Consider the following 19,698-nt stretch of genomic DNA (forward strand, 5'->3'; position numbering starts at 1 on the left):
AGAGTGGGGGGGGCACCCCTGGAAATGCAGATGTTGTTGATCTCATCATTCAGCCTATCTTTGAAACAGCCAATGAGGATAGCTTGTGGCCAGTCGGTGAGCCTGCATGCTAGGTCACAAAGTTCTTCTGTGTACTCAACCACTCCCCTCCATCCCTGGCTCATGGTTTTGATGTGATCTCTAGATCTGTACCCAGCCAGGGAGTCCTCCAAACATTCATAGAGTGCTGCCAGGAAGCAGTTGAAATTTCTCAGCTCCAGAGTGTCATGGTTGAGGAGGACCTGCAGCCCCTTCTAGGGCCATGGTGACACATCTCACCTTGGCACCTTCAGTGGTTATCTCCAGACCATACTCCTGCATGTAGGTCCAAACCTGGGGCAGGAAGAACCCCAGTTGCTGGGAATGTCAGGGTTCCAAGAAACACCCCCCAATGAAATAAAGCTCTGAGGTCTGAGGTTCCTCAAAGTTCCAATTTATTAAAGATGTTATGTTGGCACATCTGGGAAAACCCGAATCTGAAAGCTTCCAAATTTTCTACACCCAGCTAACAGTTCACAGCCCTGCTCCACACCCACAAGTTCATCACATTGTGCAATCAAGTCTTCACGCTCAACTGGATACAATCTTCAGGCAGTCTCCAGCAGGCACAGGCAAAAGTCCTTGAATATGGAATATTGTTATGACTAACTTTCTACCATTCCAACAACAACCCCTTCCCAATTTCCCCAACTAAAATATGTGGCAGTTAAGAAGCAAAAAAGAAAATTGTCTTCCAAAACTGACAGGGGATTCCTGTTAAACTTCACACCCAGCTGTTGTGTCTTGTGGGTGTCCTCCTCCTTGGGGCTATCCCTGCAGGTGGGATGATACAGACGGCAGCTCCTGGTGCTGGACCAGCCGTAGCCACTGCTGCCATTACACTGGCTGAGGGGCTGGCTGTGGTGGTGGATGTTATTACTCAGCCTCCTGTTGTGGCTGGAGGTGGCTGGTCATCAGATTGCATGGCCTGGGCCTGGTGTTCACACACCTTGAGGTTCTTGAAAGCCCCCTGCATGAACTTGATGTCTTGTTCCATCATCCAATCAACTTGGTTGAATTCTTCACCCTCTTCTTCTTCCTCCTCCAGCTCCACTCATTGTTCCCGCCAGCAACTGCCACAGCTTCCATGAGTGAAAGTTATCACCATGGGCTTCTCCTCCATTCCTCCATTTGCCCGATGCCCAGAGACCACCTGGATCTCAGCAGATTGCCACATCTTTCTGCCTCCCCTGTCCATTCAGACAGATCCTGTCCTGAAGGAGGCCTCTTCAAAGCCTCCCCCCAGCATTCAATCTCCTCCTAATTGTTCCGAGCCGATATTATGTGCATGGTCCACACGGTAGAGATGATGTCCTCTACCGATGTAATCTCAGATTCCGCCTAATGTCAGACCTGGCCCAGTCTGATCCCTTAGGAAAGTAAAACCCTCAACTCCATTTATCTGCAATGAAAATAACTTTTATTTAAAAATGCTGGCTGCAGTATATTACTAAGATGTTTTGGGAAATGCTGAGGTGTTTGGGCTAGTGAAATTCCACAGTCAGTGTGAACGACCTTGAAGATGCCTGGCACGAACTGGTTCCAAACTGCTTTGCACTCCTTCAACTGTCATTCCCCCCCTCCCAAATTCCCACCATAGAAGCATATAGGTTTATTACCCAACTGCCCCCCCCCCCCGAATCCTGATTCTTTGATGGTAGGATGCTTGTGAGGTGCCAAGCCAATGATGGAGGACCTCACAAAACCAATGGAATAGCTTGACTCCAGAAGTTGTGGCTGCTTCAGCGGTAGTGGCTTTTAAGAAGTTACTAGATAATCATTTGTCTCAAATGGTATAGGGTCTCCTGCTCGAGCAGGGGGCTGGACTAGAAGACCTCCAAGGTCCCTTCCATAGAACAACTCTATATTGTGTGTCAAACAGAGACAAATGAAATATATAAACCAACAACAAATTACAATCAATAATTAACTCTCATGAGTCTAAGAAACAATTTCATTATCAGTTCCCTACTTTTATCATTAGATGTTCCTTAGTGTTTAGATCTGGTCTCAGGATAATAATGTAGCACTTGGGGGAAAAGATGCAGCCTAGCAGTCCAGCACTGGAGGCCAAGATGGAGAAGACCTGCACAGCCACCATGTATTTCCCTTTGGTGCTCAGGTAGGTGGGCAGGAAAGAGACCCAGACGCTGCAGAAGACCAGCATGCTGAAGGAGATTAGCTTGGCTTCATTGAAGGCCCCAGGCAGGTTCCTGGCCAAGAAAGCCATCATGAAGCAAACGGCAGCTAGGAAACCCATGTAGCTGAGGACAACATAAAACATGGTAACAGAGCCTTCATTACATTGAAGGATGATCTCTCCAGGCTGGGAGTGCATGTTGGAATCAGGGAATGGGGGAGAAACTCCCAGCCATATGACACAGATGAAAAGTTGAACACTAGAACAAAAAAGGATGACAGAATTGGCCAAGCTCTTCCCCAACCATCTTCTCACCCTGTTTCCTGGTTTTGAGGCCAGGAAGGCCAGCACCACCATGATAGTTTTAGCCAACACAGAAGACACAGCTATTGAGAAGACAATGCTGAACATTGTTTGTCGGAGAAGGCAGGTGACTTTCCTTGGTTGTCCGATGAAGAGAAAGGAGGATGAAAAACAAAGCAGGAGGGAGATCAGGAGGATGAAAGAGAGGTCCCGGTTGTTGGCTTTGACAATGGGAGTTTCTAGGTATTTAAGGAATATGATTAAAACAAGGCTTGTCATTAGGAACAAGAGTAGAGCAAAGAACACAAGGATTATGCCCAGATGTTCTTCATAAAACAGGAAGGTTATTCTTTTTGGGATACACTGGACTCTGTTCTTAGTTGGATGTTGTTCATCTACACATTTGGTGCATTTTTCAGTATCTGAGAAAACAAAGTAAAATTTCTTTCATAATCTTTGAAATTTCAAGAAAACCTTTAGATGAGATTTGATACTGAAAGACAGGAAAGCCTCATTAAATTGTACTGTATGTACATACATTCCAGCAAAAAATTCCCCAATATACACAGTACAACCATTTAAAAAAAAACAAAAAACAAGAACAACAACAAAATAAAATTGTAAGAAGAAATATCTGGTGCCACAAACTGCCTTCTCTGAGCTAATCCACCAGATTCTTATCTCTCACTGACCTTATCATGAGTTCTTTGTTTTTATTGATTTATTATATTATTTAATTTTTTTTAATCTTTTGTGAGATGATGGACATGTGTTTACTCCAAGAATGTTTAAACTAAGTTATTGATGATTGACCCACCAACTATATTCTCAATAAACTGCTCTAACCAGATTGTTTGTTTGTTTGTTTGTTTATTATTTTTTTGTCAGATGATGGACATATGTTTCTGCCAAGAATGTTTAAACTCCATTACTGGTGATTGACACACCAACCATGATCTCAGTAAACTGCTATAAAATGTTTGGACACAGGATAAAAGTTGTCTAACATGGTTGGATCCATGGAATTCCTCTTGAGAAGGGTTGCAATACTGCCTACTTCAGGGGAAATTGTACAGACCCTTCTAGTTAAAAATCATCAAATATCTCAAAATTGAAAGTATCTCCAAGCTGTAAAGCCTTCTAGAAATCCCTTAAAAAGGGATATTTTCCAATAGTCCTGGAGTTCCCCTGACAACAGAGCCCTGTGTGCTGGTTGCATGGTAGGTAGCATCTTGATGTACTCCTCTCTTGCTTTCTTAGCATTTAGTTCTCATTGTTTAAGTTTTTAATTTGTGATTTAATTGTGTGACACCAAAAGTCCCTATGTGTGAAATAGACAACCATATAAATTTTTTTATAAAACCAATTTTTTCAAGCAAGCCGGGCTGGCTTAAGAAGAAATTTTTAAATGTTTTTAAATGTTTTAAATGTTTTAATTGGTAGTGAGTTTTAATTGGGCCAAATTTATATATCTTTTAATTGTTTTTTAATATTTGTCCTGTATGTTTTTTAATTTTGGCTGTACACTGCCCTGAGTCCTCAGGGAGAAGAGCGGTATACAAATTTAAATAAATAAATAAATAAATAAATAAATAAATAAATAAATAAATAAATAAATAAATAAATAAATAAATGAGCTCCCCCCAGAGATACAGAGGATCCCGGATCTGCGCACCTTCCGCCGCGCTGTGAAGACTCTTTTATTCCATCAAGCAGGCTTGGCCTAATCTCCTCCCTCTTTTAATATATAAATTTTAAATCTGTTCTTAAATTATTGGGGTGTTTTAATTTGTCTGGGCCAAAATGATTTAATTTGATTTTAACTGGTTTTTTAAATTTTTGTATTTATGTATTTTATTGCTTGGCTGTTCACCGCCCTGAGTCCTTCGGGAGTAGGGCGGTATACAAATCAAATAAAACAAACAAAACAAACAAACAAACAAATAAATAAATAAATAAATAAATAAATAAATAAATAAATAAATTTGAAAAGAAAGCGATCTTAAGGAAGATTAATTCATGAAGGAATTCCAGAAGAGGAACTGAGTTTGTTATCTGCCAAGTCTTGGCAGAAGATAAAGCAATATATTTCTATCCTTTCTACATTTGGCAACAATTTTAAAGAGAGAATGAATTCAACAGTGGTATCTATTTGTAGATTGGTCTTTTATTAGTTCTCCTTCTCCCTCTCCTTTTGGTTCCTTTTAAACCCAGTACTGTACATTAGTATTTTTTTCCTTTCAAAACCACAACTATATTCAGTTTTTGTTGGTGTTGTAATCGTTTTTATCTCAATATTTAAATTAGAAAGATAAGAAAAGGTGGGAAGGAAATATCCTTTATGAGGACCCATCCTTTATGATGGGTCCTCTCTTTGATTTTCATTTGTTCCTTGAATCCAACTTCTCTCCCTCCATTCTTCCTCCCAATTAGATATTTCAGCTGATAAGGATTTATGATCTTAATAAAGAGTAATTGATTAAATGTATGACTGATGTATCTTTCAGCCTCTAATGTAAGGTTGATTTGGATGAACAAAGCACATTGATCCAAAAACATACCTCAAGTTACAAATAATTCAAATATTTCTAAGAAAGATAAATATGGAAAGACACATCCAAACTGGCAAATAAAAGAAAGGTTTCCTACCCCATCCATAACATCCTTCTTCCTAACCCATCCTTAAAGATAGTTTTCTTTTCTTTTCTTTTTTTAATTTGATTTATATGCCGCCCTTCTCCGGAGACTCAGGGCAGCTTACAATGCGTTAAGCAATAGCCTTCATTCTTTTGTATATTTTATACAAAGTCAGCTTATTGCCCCCACAAACCGGGTCCTCATTTTACCTACCTTAGAAAGGATGGAAGGCTGAGTCAACCTTGAGCTGTGGAGAGATTCGAACCAGCAGTAATTGCAGGCAGCTGTGTTAATAACAGGGTGCTTAGACCACTGTACCATCAAGGCTCTTTTCCCTGCCATTAGGTAAGAATTGGACACCATGAAAATTAAAAACAAAACCATCAAACTTATGTGCCTCTTTAAGATGCATATTGATCAAAGTGCTCTGGATGAATTCAGAAGGTTTCCCTTTGGTGTCACCCACCTTCCTGAGTGGAGATGGTCCCCTCTGGACAAGGAACGCAGTCGTAGCAGCAAAATGGCTCTCCTTCTCGAGCCTTCTTCACAAATCCAGGCTGACATTTTTCCACACATTTGGACTGAGGAAGAGACTGAGAAGAGAAAGAAAAAATGCCAAAGGAAAGATGTTACACTCATCATCTATGTAACATGGAGGTAGACAGGAACATTAGCCAAGTAGTCTCTGGGCTTCACATATGAAAAATATGAAATCCCTGACTACCTTGTTTCCTCCAAAATAAGACATTTCCTGATAACAAGCCCAATTGGGCTTTTGAGTGCATGGCCAAGTGCTTATTTCAGGGTTCAAAAAAATATAAGACAGGGCCTTATTTTTGGGGATACACGGTACTTCCAAATGGTTACAGGAATACAATTGCAGGCACGTACCTCATTTAATTCCTCCTTTTTATTGGGGCATATCAGATTGCAAAAATGGACCTTTCTACTTAATGAAGTCTGGAGGAATGAATTTGAGAAAATATTGAAGCATTAAGCATTCCTCCATTCTTGATACATGCATGACTTTAAATTACGAAATGCACTTATTTTAAATTTTAGGCTAAACTTTATTGTAAAGATGTATTAAATTTCTATTCCATTTATCATTTTTATAAAGATTAATTTAGCCAGTTAATCTTTGAATGATTGATTGATATATCTTTTATGCGTAAATTTACTTATTTAAAATGCTATTTATTTTTAATTTATTTAAAATAGACTAAAACAGAAGAAAGAAACCTCTGATCAGTAAGATGTGGAATGGTTTCTTCTGGAGTGCAAAGCTCCTTTTAAAAATAGTCCAAAACTATCTCCTAGTTAAGATACGAAGAAAAAAATTCCTTACAAGTAAAGGCTGTCAACCTTAAACTTGATGTTCCTTATTTGTATATTTATTTGTTCCGTTTATATGGCTGCCATGCTGGTAAACTAAAACTAAAACTAACTAGTTTCTAAAATAATAGTGAGGTGAGATGGAGGTGAGGTCATGAGAACGTGTCCATCAAAAAGGGTGAGTCAGGGATCTTTTGATGCATCTCGTGGGTCATGAGTGAGAGCTGTGTGTGGGAATGGGATGTCCAACACAAGGTATCCAACACAAGGTCCTTTCTGTGAAAAGAATACAATTAGGTAACACAAACTAGCAGGGAAATACACACCCATCTTCATTATTATTTTGATCTGGAGCCTTGAAGGGGCTTTCTCTGACTAACAGTTTTACATTCCTCCCATCATGCATTCCCACCCTCTGTTCCGCCCTCCCTCCAGGGTTTATGGGAAACTAGGGCTGAACAATTCTGACATTTAGTGTGATTTGGAGCCTCCTAGGGTGCCTGAGGGAGCTAACAATCAAGATAAACAATTGCATTCAAGGCATTTTCAGATGACGTTCACTCTTAAAAGCCAATGCTGAAACCTAATTACTTATTACTTATTACTTCTGATATCGGGATTTATTTATTTTTTTGCACCAAAGTCGTGTTTCAGTACTTCAGTTCTCAGACAATTATTGTGGTGAGATGGGCAGCAAATAATTTTAATCAATGAATGAATACATAAGCTCATATCAGACCAGTCATTATTATTTCGTGTGAACTGAATTCCTTGGATCTCCTCCCTAAATTCTACTATCCCAGCAGGATTAAAGAGTATAGCTATGATCAGGTCTCATCTGATTAAAAATCTCCCAGACTATGAGCCTGCAATTTTGGGAGTCCCCTGACTCCAAGCAGGTCAAGATGAAGCTTATTTCCCATTGGGACCAAGAGGACTTCCATCCAGTCTTGATTCTATTTTATCAGATTGAGACCAAAGCTGAACTCAGGTCCTGGTCAACAGAATTGCCTTCAACTTTGATATTTGAAGACAAGAAATTAGTGTACCTGAAGCTATTAACATCAAAATCCTCAGTATATGAGGCCCTCTGTGACCGGTTTGATGGTGATAAAGAAGAGACATGAAATGGCAATGATTTATGTCCTAAATAATAATCATCCCAAATCTCATTTTGGATATAGCTGGATCAGTTTACAACAGTATTCAGCATTATAGCATCAAAAGGATACCTTGTTCAATAGAAGAGAAGCTCCCCTGTTTTTAAAGAAAATTATAAAAGTTTTACTCCACACATTCAATTCTCAGTGAAGGTTACCCCCCATTTTGACTAGGGTTAGCCCACTTGAAAAGGGTCCTAATTCTTTGGGAAAATGAAAAAAACACATCACTATTTTCCCCACCTTGTTGAGCAATTTTAGCTGTGATAAAGCATCTTGGTTGATTATCAGTTGCTGCCTGTCAAAATACCCCAATTCCTTTTCGATGGGATTCTTCTTGGGGAGAAACACCCTACTCAAGATCTTCAGATCTGCTGCTACCTCTCCATTTTGATCCACGTACACTTTCATCAGGGAAAGATTGAACAATTCCTTCTTCTTTAGAAATAGATGGAACTAGAATGGAAACGTCCAGGAACTTTAAAAGCAGAAATCTTGTTTTGTTATCTCTTTTTACATTTGAATCTTTCTTCTATGGTTGTTTAACTTGCAAATATTGTGAGTTGGCCTGTGGCCACTCTCTTCAAAACTCAAGAACAAAGGTTCAGTAATATTTCTCAATCATACAGTATATTGACAAAAAGTACAGTGAGAAGATATAATTGGCAAAAATTGTCAATTACAAGAAACATTTTAGGAAAGGTCATAAATCAATTAAAAAAAAACCCCAAATAACAAGAGCATTCATAAACTCTTTGAAAACAAGAGGGTGATTATCAGAAAGTAAGGATTTGTTAAGAAGAAAGTTGCAAGGCTAAGACAGGAAAATAACCAGATGAACTAATTCTATTTTACTGCAAGACAATATATTTATTTATTTATTTATTTATTTATTTATTTATTTATTTATTTATTTATCGAGTACGTATTAGATAATATATATAAGTATAAGCATGAATTGAATACATAAAATGAATACAATTAAAGGGAACATTAGGACAGGGACAGTAGGCACGCTGGTGCTCTTATGCACGCTCCTTACAGACCTCTTAGGAATGGGGTGAGGTCAACATTAGACAGTCTAAGGTTAGAATTTTGGGGGTTTGGGGATGAATCCACAGAATCAGGTAGTACATTCCAGGCATTGACCACTCTGTTGCTGAAGTCATATTTTCTGCAATTGAGTTTGGAGCGGTTCACTAAGTTTGTATCTATTGTGTGCTCGTGTATTGTTGTGGTTGAAGCTGAAGTAGTCATTGACAGGTAGGACATTGTAGCAGATGATTTTATGAGCTATGCTTAGGTCATACAAAGACGGCATCGTTCTAAATTTTCTAAGCCCAAAATTTCAAGTCTGGTGGCATAAGTTATTTTGTTGCGAGCAAACAAGTGGAGGACTCTTCTTGTGAAATATTTCTGGACACGTTCAATTGTATTAATGTCTGATATGCAGTGCGGGTTCCAGAGGATGAGCTATATTCGAGAATTGATCTAGCAAATGTTTTGTGTGCTCTGGTTAGTAGTGTAAAATTACCAGAGAAGAAGCTACGCAAGATTAGGTTTACAACCCTTAATTCCTTTTTGGCAATGTTGTTACAGTGGGCTTTGGCAGTTAGATCATTTGATATGAGTACTCCAAGGTCTTTGATAGAGTGAGGGTCATCTACAAGGTCGTGTCCTCTCAGCTTGTATTTTGTGTTCTGATTCTTTTTGCCAATGTGTAAGACAGAACATTTGTTGGTTGAGATTTGGAGTTGCTAATTTTTTGACCATTCCAACACAAAGTCAAGGTCTTTTTGAAGGGTAACAACATTGTTGGTGATGTTAAATAGTTTTACATCATCAGAGAAGAGAACGCAGTTACTTATAATATGATCACAAAGATCATTTATGTATAGGTTAAAGAGTGTTGGTCCTAGAAACATCTTGAAACATCACACCATCTAAAAAATATTTATGTATAGTATGAAGGGTGTTGGTCCTAGAATGCTGCCTTGGGAGACACAGCTATTAACAGGTGCAGGATTTGATAGGGCACTCCCTATTTTGATCAATTGTTGTCTGTTTGACAGGAACGTGGTTATCCAATTATGGAGGGGTCTGGAGATGCCATAGGATTTTAGTTTTAGAAGTAGTTTGTCATGTACCACTGAATCAAAGGCTTTATAGAAGTCTATGTAAAGTGTATCTATTGCTTTGCCTTGATCAAGATTTGTAGTCCATGTTTTTGCAGTGTAGAAGTTGTAGATTACAGGATTTTTTTTTCTGAAACCAGATTGTTTATTAGAGAGTAGGTTGTTTGTTTCTAGGTGGAGGGTAATGGATTGGTTGATGATTGATTCCATGACTTTGCAGGTGACGCAGCATAAAGAGATTGGTCTGTAATTTTCTACTAGGCTGGGGTCTCCCTTTTTGAAGATAGAGATGACCATGGCTCATGACCATGGGTTGGGTAGGGAGCTGGTCTTGAAAGATTTTTCAAAGATTATGCTTAGGGGTTCTGCTATAGCAGTGGAAAGCTTTTTTAAGAAGTATGCACATAGTCCATCAGGTCCAATAGATAGAGATGGTTTTAGTCTATGTAGTGTCTTTTCAATGTTATCTTCTGTGAAATCTATTTGTGTTAGATCATTGTAGTTATTTGTGGCATGATTAGGGAATGTTGGGCATGAGCCATTGTTGTTTACAAAGACTGAGCTGAAGAATGTGTTAAAGAGGTTTGCTTTAATTGCTTCATCATTGCAATCATTACTGTTAGGTCCTTTTAGGGGTAAAATGGATCTTGAGTCTTTAAGTTTGTTGTTTACAAAATTATAGAAGGTGCAGTTGGATTTTGTGTGCAGGTTTTCTTCTTGTTTGATATGGTAGTTGGTGCATTCAGTCTTTATTTGGTGACATATTTTTTGTAGCGGCTTTCAAAGTTAGCTACATTACCAGTTTTGTTTTTTCACCAGAGGGATTTTTTTGGGATTGGAGTTTTCATATTGATATGGGTAATTTGTTTTTCCTGGTTTTGGTAGTGATTAGTGGTACATATAGTTTAATAACTCTATTAACTTCGAGAAAGAAAATATTATAATGGTCTTTGGCAGTGTTAGTCAGAGAACAGAATTAGGTCGGGGTCTATGAGATCGTAGTTGGCTTTTTAAATTATTATTAACAGAAACTTGCAAGTATGAAAATACAAATCTTTCACTATCTCTTTTTACAGTCTAAACATTTGGGAGGACCTTCTCTGAATTTCTTTCTCTCCCTGTAACACAGCTGCTGGTTCATCCTCTCCCCCCCCCCAATTTTATCTGATCCTTCCCTGCATCTCTTTCTCTGGTCCTCCAAACTAATTCCTACCTATACCACTTCCTTAATGGATTGTGTGAATGCTGGTGGTACAACTTGTTTTTAGCAAAGAATTAACAAAATGCTTCATGATGTGATGAATGGGGATCTAGTTAATTGATTGCTGGATGGCATGATAATTAAATGGATACAACTGTTTTACAAATTATATTCAAATACATTTTAATCTTACTGATAAAAATGGGAATTATGAACAAGTGTATTTTCATTGATAAAAGAAATAGATAAATCATGATTTTGTGATGCAAACATTATAATAATGCTTAGGCAAAGTTATTTCGAACTCCTTTAAAAAAATTTCCAGCTTCCAGAAAATAAAAATATGATTTTGTGATAGAGAGAAGTGTATAAGTAAAATCCATTTGGAAACTAACTAATTTTCAGCATTTAGTACCTGATAGATGACAGTATCTTGTATAAAACAAATTAGTGGCAGTCACAATCTATATCTTTCTTTAAGATTTCCTTTGTAATTTTTCTCACATTATTCTATATAGATAATGGTTACTGATTATAATAAAGTAGCAGTAATATTTTAATAATATGATAATAACCATATTATTAATGATCCAGTTGAATCATTTCATGTCCTCTTGTAGAAAACACACTTACAGAAGACATTGTACAAAAATATTCATCAGCTTTAGGCAAGGACAAAGAAGGCAAGGAAGAGATCAAAGGAACCTCTTTTAGCCTTGAGGAAAGACAAGGAAAAGAGCCATTTCATTTTACAGGAGCTGAAAATCAGATGGAATCTAGGAATATTTTTTTGAATATACAAAATGGTTGTAGAAGGGAAGATGCAATGCTCTTCCAATAAGTACGAGATGTTGTACAGAAGCTTAAGATCTTAAACAAACAAGCTCTGAGAGCCCCAAAGACCCTGAAAAGGAATTTAGTTTGATGGATCCTTGTTGGGACCCTATACCTTCCATGGTTGCAGCCTTGGAGCCCCCAGCCTCTCTTCTCCCTTCTTCCTTCTCCTCTGGGGTTTGGATGCACCTTTTAAGGCATGGGCCAGAATCTTAATGACACTGTAAGTATTGCCGTCATTTGGGATCCACATCCTAATCCTTTTCTCTTCATTTTCTAGTGGTGTTTTCTGGGTGCATCTTCTCCGGCCTTTGATAGAAAATATGTGCTTTGAAACAGAACAGTGAAAATACTCAGCTTGAAATTCAGGTTTCACAAAGAAAGGATGTTTATAGGCATCATCTTTGTACCAACTTTTTTTCCACTGAAGAGGAAAGGTCCAAATACTATGGACACACTTGAGAAGCCTCTGCTTTTTCATTACATACTATCCAAGCATTGTCATGATCCAGACTTTCCCTTCAATGGGTCCTGGCAAACGCCTAAGGGTTAAATGGAAAGGAAGAATTCTGTCAAAAATGGAATCAAATCCTATGAAGTGAACAAAGGCATTGACTTGTTTCCATTTAGAGAGGGCATCCCTGAGGGCTGCTGTATTTCCAGTCACTGAGAATTGTTGTGATATAACAACACAAATTCTATTCCTGACAAGCATAGGAGTAAAAGTCCTCATGAAATTCTCTCCCTTCTCTGTATCCGAAGCAAAGAGACCAATCAGGGTCCATCCAAAATGGAGGAGCAGTTGGACAATTCCTGAGTACTGGGCCGTTTCTTTGGGGAGCATCAGACGGAAAAAAGGGAATTGACTTTTATCACTCAGATCATCCCAAGCAATTTTATTACTGATCTGAAAAAAGTAGATTTTTTTAAAAAAATTAAAAAGTAAAATGGAATAAGCATTAAAAATAAAAATAGTATTTTTTTATCGTTCCCCACAATCCACAAACAGACCACATAAGAGAAGCTCAACTGAACTAATTTCCTCCAAAAAGCGGCATATTATATATAATTGTTGGATTCTGATCACACAGGAAATATATTGATTTAATATTAGGATCCCAATAGATCATTCTCTAAAGTGCAGTCCAAGATATTGATCTCTCACTTTTTTTATATAATTGACATCCAAGTAATAGATGTATTACATCTTCTACCTCTGGAACTCCACAAAAACAAATTTATTCGTTGTAAGGGATTTGAAAGATTTAACTCAATACTTGGCAATTTTGAAGGTACCTGTCAGGTATGCTTCCTTCAATATCCAGGAAAGAAAACCCAAACTCAATATTTTAAAAGAGATTAGTACTTTTACTGAATATGAAATGATCGCAACCCAGGTAAAGCTGGAAGTGAGCAAAACGCGCAAAATAGCATCTAGTAAGCTTCTCCCCCCCCCCGTGTCCATTGACCATCATCCAATCCAAAGGTCTCCCAAAGGTCAGGTGGCATCACGCCTGGCAACGTCATCCATCAGGAATGTAGGGCAGTTGGTCAGCCGGCCCCTTTGGAGATTCAGTTTCGTTTCTTGGAAAGACACCTCCTGCATTGGAAAGACACCTCCTGCAATCTTCCCCCCCTTCGCCCCCTTAACTGGTCCCTCCCCCCCGTTTCTTATGGCAGCTGAAGCAGGCAAAGCTGAGGCTGACAGTACCTTTGAAGTAGTTAATGCATTTAAATGTGCCAATCTTGCTGAGGATGGCCATATTTTTCTCTGTTTTGAAAATCTTGGATTCTTTGTGCAGCGATTGTTTTAGTTTTGTCTCCAATTGTAAAAAGACAGGGAGACAAGAATTCCTAATATAATTTGTCAATTGTACTCTTCAAGAGCTTTTTAATTGAAATCTGGTTTTTCTAACACAGTTTTGAGACTTTGACAGTTTCCATGCCATTAATTTTATATATATAAAAAGGATGCTCTAATTTTATACAGTATAATGTATTATATAAATTCCCAATTCAGTTCTCAAGAAAGCAGCTGAAGTTCTTTTTTTTGCATGTCACTTTTTTTAATAGTAATCAATTTAAAAGATACACTGAGCACAATGTAGTGAGAGATACACTACATTGATTATGTGAACTGCACCCTCTATTTTCTTTTCCAAGGTAGAAAAACTTGACAATTAAATTATGACTCCTAAAAATAAGCTATTGATTACACATTTCCCAAGTTCACAATTCTTTCTTTCAAAAACTTTTAAGTAAGTCTGGTTTACTTCTCAGTTTTAGTAATTGTATAAATTAAATCCCAGAATTTATTTATTTATTTATTTATTTATTTATTTATTTATTTATTTATTTATTTATTTTTCAAATTTCTATACCGCCCTTCTCCTTTCGGACTCAGGGCGGTCAACAGCCAAGTAAAACACTTTATATACAAAAGTTAAAATAGATTTAAAATAATTAAATAATTTGGCCCATAATTAAAACATTTCAATTTAAAACCAATTTCAAATTTTAAAAACCCCATCATAAAATCAGGACAGCCCGGCTAACTGAAAGAGGTAGGTTTTAAGGGCCCGACGAAAAGTCCGGAGGTCTGGGATCACTCGTATCTCTGGGGGTAGATTGTTCCAGAGGGTAGGTGCCACCACAGAGAAGGCTCTCCCCCTGGGGGTTGCCAGCCGACATTGTCTGGCCGACGGCACCCTGAGGAGGCCCTCTCTGTGGGAGTGAACTGGCCGGTGGGAGGCAATTGGTGGCAGAAGACGGTCCCGTAAGTACCCCGGCCCTAAGCCATAGAGCGCTTTAAAGGTGATCACCAACACCTTGAAGCGCACCCAGAAGTCCACCGGAAGCCAATGCAGCTCGCGCAGGAGGGGAATCACATGGGAGCACCCCGTCGCTCCCATAATCCCCCGTGCGGCACCTATACTGAATTCAGTTCAGTATAGGTGCATAGTGGTAACATTGGCCTTTTGTACTGTAATATTTCAGGCTAAGAAAGCTGCATAGCTGTGATTTTTTTAAAAAATGCTTTTAACAGTGCATCCACTTGTCCCTTTGGTCTAAATGAGCTCCTTTGATGCTAAGGGAGCCAGGATCCAGTTGTCCAATGTGTCCTGAGCATTATTGTAAGCAACTTCTGCGAAAGGAAGAAGTCCTGAGGTTCCTCAAAGTTCCAATTTATTAGAGATGTCATGTTGGCACATCTGGGAAAACCCAAATCTGAAAGCTTCCAGTTTTCCACACCCAGCTGACAGTTCACAGCCCTGCCCCACACCCACAAGTTCATCACATTGTGCAATTGAGGACCCAGTTTGTGGGGGCAATAAGCTGACTTTGTATAAATATACAAAAGTATGAACGCTATTGCTTAACGCACTGTAAGCCACTCTGAGTCTCCGGAGAAGGGCGGCCTATAAATCAAAATTAAAAAAAATAAAAATCAACTCTTCACACTCCACCGGATACAATCTTCAGGCAGTCTCCATCAGACACAGGCAAAAGTCCTTGAATATGGAATGTTGTTATGACTAACTTCCTACCGCTCCAACAACAACCCCCTCCCAATTTCCCCAGTTAAAATATATGGCAGTTAAGAAGCAAAAAAGAAAATTGTCTTCCAAAACTGATACCAGTCACAGAGAAAAATACCCCAGGTAAGGAAATGTATGAACATTTGGTCCTCATCAACTAGCCCTATTTGGCAATGCTGTCCAAAGACCATAACTTTTGACTCTGATTTATCCATAATCAGATAATTCTTATGAGAGAAGGAGCCAAGTCGTGTTAACAGCATATGCAACCTGTAATGTCATATTGGCTGCGCCCTGGTCTTACTTTCTGGTAAGGATCAGTCTTACTTCTCAATGCTCCATTGGTCATAAAACAGGGTCCTCAACTTATGAGCCAACGTCCACTAGTGGGCCATGAGGGGTTTGCAACCAGACCACAGAAACGGCCAGCAAGCATGGATGTGCACACACGCATCCTCACAGTCCACTTAAGCCAGCCACTCACATGGAACCATCCCCTCTTCCTCCCGCACCCCCACTGGTGTGCAAAACTGGAAAAGTTGGGGAACTCTATCCTAAAACATACTCTCAAGCAAATGAACATAGAATATGGAATAATTGGGATAGAAGGGTTCTTTGAGGTTTTCTAGTCCAACCCTCTGCTCACAGAGGAGATTGTATACCATTCCAGACAAAAGGAATGTCCAGCTGTTTTTGACAATCTCCAGTAATGGAGCACACACAGCTTTATGAGGCAAACAGTTTCACTGATTAATTGTTGTCAGTAGCTTGTAGAAAGGTCTTTGAGCAGGGTCAACATTCTGAGTTCCATTTTAAGAGCAATCACTTTCTTCCATAATATTTCTTTGTTGATTCTGTCAAATGCTATAAAGGCAGCAAAGCATTCTTTCCTCTGACTGATATTTTTTAGATGGTGTGATGTTTCAAGACAAAACAATTGTCAATAGTGGACCATATCTACTTAAGTCTGCTGGTTCTTCTACAAGAAATGCACTTTTCATCTACCTACTCTCAACTCTATTCAAGGGGAAGCTAACATAGATTTTAGTTACACATGTTAAATAAATGGGCCTGTGTAGAGGTAGGTAAAAGGTCATGGTGTCAGGCCAAGAGCAGCACACTGCCTTGGCTCAGGCACTATGAGTCTTGCCTGCTTATATTGTAACGCTCTCTAAATGGGGCTCCCCTTGGGGTACACCCGGAGGCTCCAACTGGTGCAGAATGTGGCTGCGCGGGGGATTATGGGAGCGACGGGGCGCTCCCATGTGACTCCTCTCCTGCGCGAGCTGCATTGGCTTCCGGTGGACTTCCGGGTGCGCTTCAAGGTGTTGGTGATCACCTTTAAAGCGCTCCATGGCTTAGGGCCAGGGTACTTACGGGACCGCCTTCTGCCACCAATAGCCTCCCACCGGCCGGTTCGCTCCCACAGAGAGGGCCTCCTCAGGGTGCCGTCGGCCAGACAATGCCGGCTGACGACCCCCAGGAGGAGAGCCTTCTCTGTGGTGGCACCTACCCTATGGAACAATCTACCCCCAGAGATACGAGTGATCTCCGACCTCCGGATTTTTCGTCGGGCCCTAAAAACTTATTTTTTTCAGTTAGCCGGTCTGTCTTGATTTTAGGGTTAGTTTTAAAATTTTAATATTGATTTTAATTGACAAGTTTTAAATTATGGGCCAAATTTATAAATTATTTTAACTTTATTTTTAACTGTGATGTTTGTATAGATGTTTTTATCTTGACTGTTCACCGCCCTGAGTCCGAAAGGAGAAGGGCAGTATAGAAATTTGAATAATAAATAAATAAATAAATAAATAAATAAATAAATAAATAAATAAATAAATAAATAAATATGATCTCATTCTGGCTCTGATCTGCATTATCTCACCTTGCCTTCTCCACCAGGATGATGGCATCTTAAGAGGGGGGTGAATAGTTTCTACCAATTAAAACACTGTTGCTGGTCTGCCTTTTCTGCTTGTAAAAAACGGTATAATAAACGCTGCAAAGGAGAGACATCTTCGCACAGAGCAAATGCCTGGACCCTGATTTCTACAGGCCTGGAATGGCAGAGTCCATTTTCTTCTCTTTTTTATTTATGGGAACTACAACTGCCATCTTTTAGAATTACATATTTATAATTCTTTTATAAAATGGTTAATTCATGTCTGAGAATATAATTGGCTAATATCATGAAAAAAATGTGAGCTTTCCATTGGGGCTACACCTTCCTATTGTACAAAAGACCCTTTGATTGAACACACCTTCACAATCATGCAAGAAGCCCTCAAAGCAACGAGAATGGTGTCATGAGTAAGTATTTCAGTTTTCAACATTGCTCCCTCCCCACTGTTATCCCAATCCCGAGTCATGCCACTTAAAATGCCATGGTGAAAAGCAGAGTTTGAATTCCATAGAGATGAAATGGTTGGATCTATCATTCACTCAGACACACACCAACAACCCATTTGCTTTACCAGATAGAGAAACACAAACACAAACCTCGGCAACTTTGTAGGGGCCAACTAATGTTGATATCTGGATGGAGATGTCTCTGTCAGCTCCATCAACAATCACCAAAAGGTTGTCCTTCCTTCCACAGCTGTAGTTGGGAACATTGGCTTCTCCAGTAGACAGCATGTCCAGCAAGGCATCTGAAGTGCCGAGGGTGTTATCATAGTTGTCATGAACGTTGTAGCCAAGGGTGAGATTGTGCAGGAGCCAGAGATTTTTGTTAACCACCTCGATATTGAAAATCATGCATAGTATTCTTTCCTTTTCATCACGTAAACTACTGTAAAACCATGTTAATATTAGGATCAACAATAGCAAAAACACTTTTTCTATATTTATTCCTCTTTTCCTCCATAAACTAACTGAGACTTAAGTCAATATGGATCCAAATCAAAGACAAATTATTAGTAACCAATCACTCTTTAATACTGTGAATGTTCAGGATGGAGATAGTTCTCCAAAAGGACTAAAATTAAGAAATGTACTATTATTTGTAGCAGAATTAATTTTCATCAGCCCAGTAATCAAGTTGCAGAATATTTCAGTCATTAAAAGAAAAACAGAATACATTGAGGAGGATTTTTAAGAAGTGATTCAGAAAAGCTGTTCTAAAACATGCCATCCTCTATTCCTAAAAAAATAAGGGATTGAATATCAATCTACAGTTATAAAAATATAGAAATGACCTGGCCAGAGGAAACTACAACAATCACTACTTTCAAGAAAATTTAATATTCAAGTCATAAACTGAGGATTGAACAGGAAAAAGAAAATAATGTGGATTTCTTTCTTTTCCCCTTAATTTGGATTTGAGCCTCTCATAGAAAATAAGACAAAAATGAGAGGCCAGGAAATCAAAAGGATTCAAGAAATTAATCAGGTTCTGCTTTATAAGAGTAACTAAAATAAGAAGAAAAAAAAGAAGGTGTTAGACTTGCATATGGAGGGAATGAAACTCCATCACAGTGAATAACTTACAACTGAATCTGACTAGAAGGACCCATGTTGAAAGGTAATGTTGCAGGTACTATTTTTGATGCAGAGATGACTATACCAATGAGAAAATCTCCTGGCCTATAATAGCTCCGTGGCTTTTCTCCATCCTGGTGGTCCAAACTCAGTGGGCACTTCATTCTAAGTTTCCCAGAGACTGACTGGGGCACCAGCAGCATCAGAAGCAGAAGCAGGAGGTCCATAATTCATGGGCCTGAATCAATCTCCTTCCCGTTTCTAAAGAAGAATTAGAAGAATTGGATGCAGTCATACAGGATGGAATCTCCAATGGCTTTCCGGATTCAAATAGTGACAAACCAAGATTCACCTGGAAGAGAGAGAAACTACGCTGAAGGTCACAGCTCCTGCCTGTCCTGTAACTTGGGCCACAAAAAGCATAACCTGTGGCATTTATCCTTTTCTAATACAAGATCCCTTCCATGTCACTTCAATGTGATGTTTACACCAAAGGCAGTCACTGGAGAGGGAGGAGAAGAGGTCTCAAGGCCTGTGAGGAGATAATTACAATGAGAAGGATCTTGTCCTTTTGGGATCCTGAACCTCTTCCATCTGGTGAGGGGCAGGTGGAGAAAAACATATTAGTGAAAAATCACAGATCGAACTCTTGGGGCAGTGTTGTGTAGTGGCCAGAGTCCTTCCTGTTCGGACATGTCCAGAAAGTGATGCTGCATCAAGAGACCTCAACAGCCAGAAAAGTGACTTCTGCTGTCCTTCAGTGTGGTCTTTTGTCTCCAGAGACTGCTGAGGAGTTTGGTGCCACTCTACATTGGTGCCACTTAACTCTAGTGCTGCCTGTGCTCTAACGCCA

The 19,698-nt window shown here is 39.0% G+C and overlaps 1 pseudogene; it reads right to left on the reverse strand.

The window, feature by feature from the left end:
- Positions 1 to 2,038: 2,038 nt before the first annotated feature.
- On the reverse strand, positions 2,039 to 19,072 carry LOC139309806 (vomeronasal type-2 receptor 26-like; annotated as a pseudogene).
- Between the last annotated feature and the right edge of the window lie 626 nt (positions 19,073 to 19,698).

The sequence above is a fragment of the Pituophis catenifer genome, unplaced genomic scaffold, assembly GCF_029215685.1.
Source record: "Pituophis catenifer annectens isolate HBS135680 unplaced genomic scaffold, rPitCat1.0.hap2 SCAF_2, whole genome shotgun sequence".
Lineage (NCBI taxonomy): Eukaryota > Metazoa > Chordata > Lepidosauria > Squamata > Colubridae > Pituophis > Pituophis catenifer.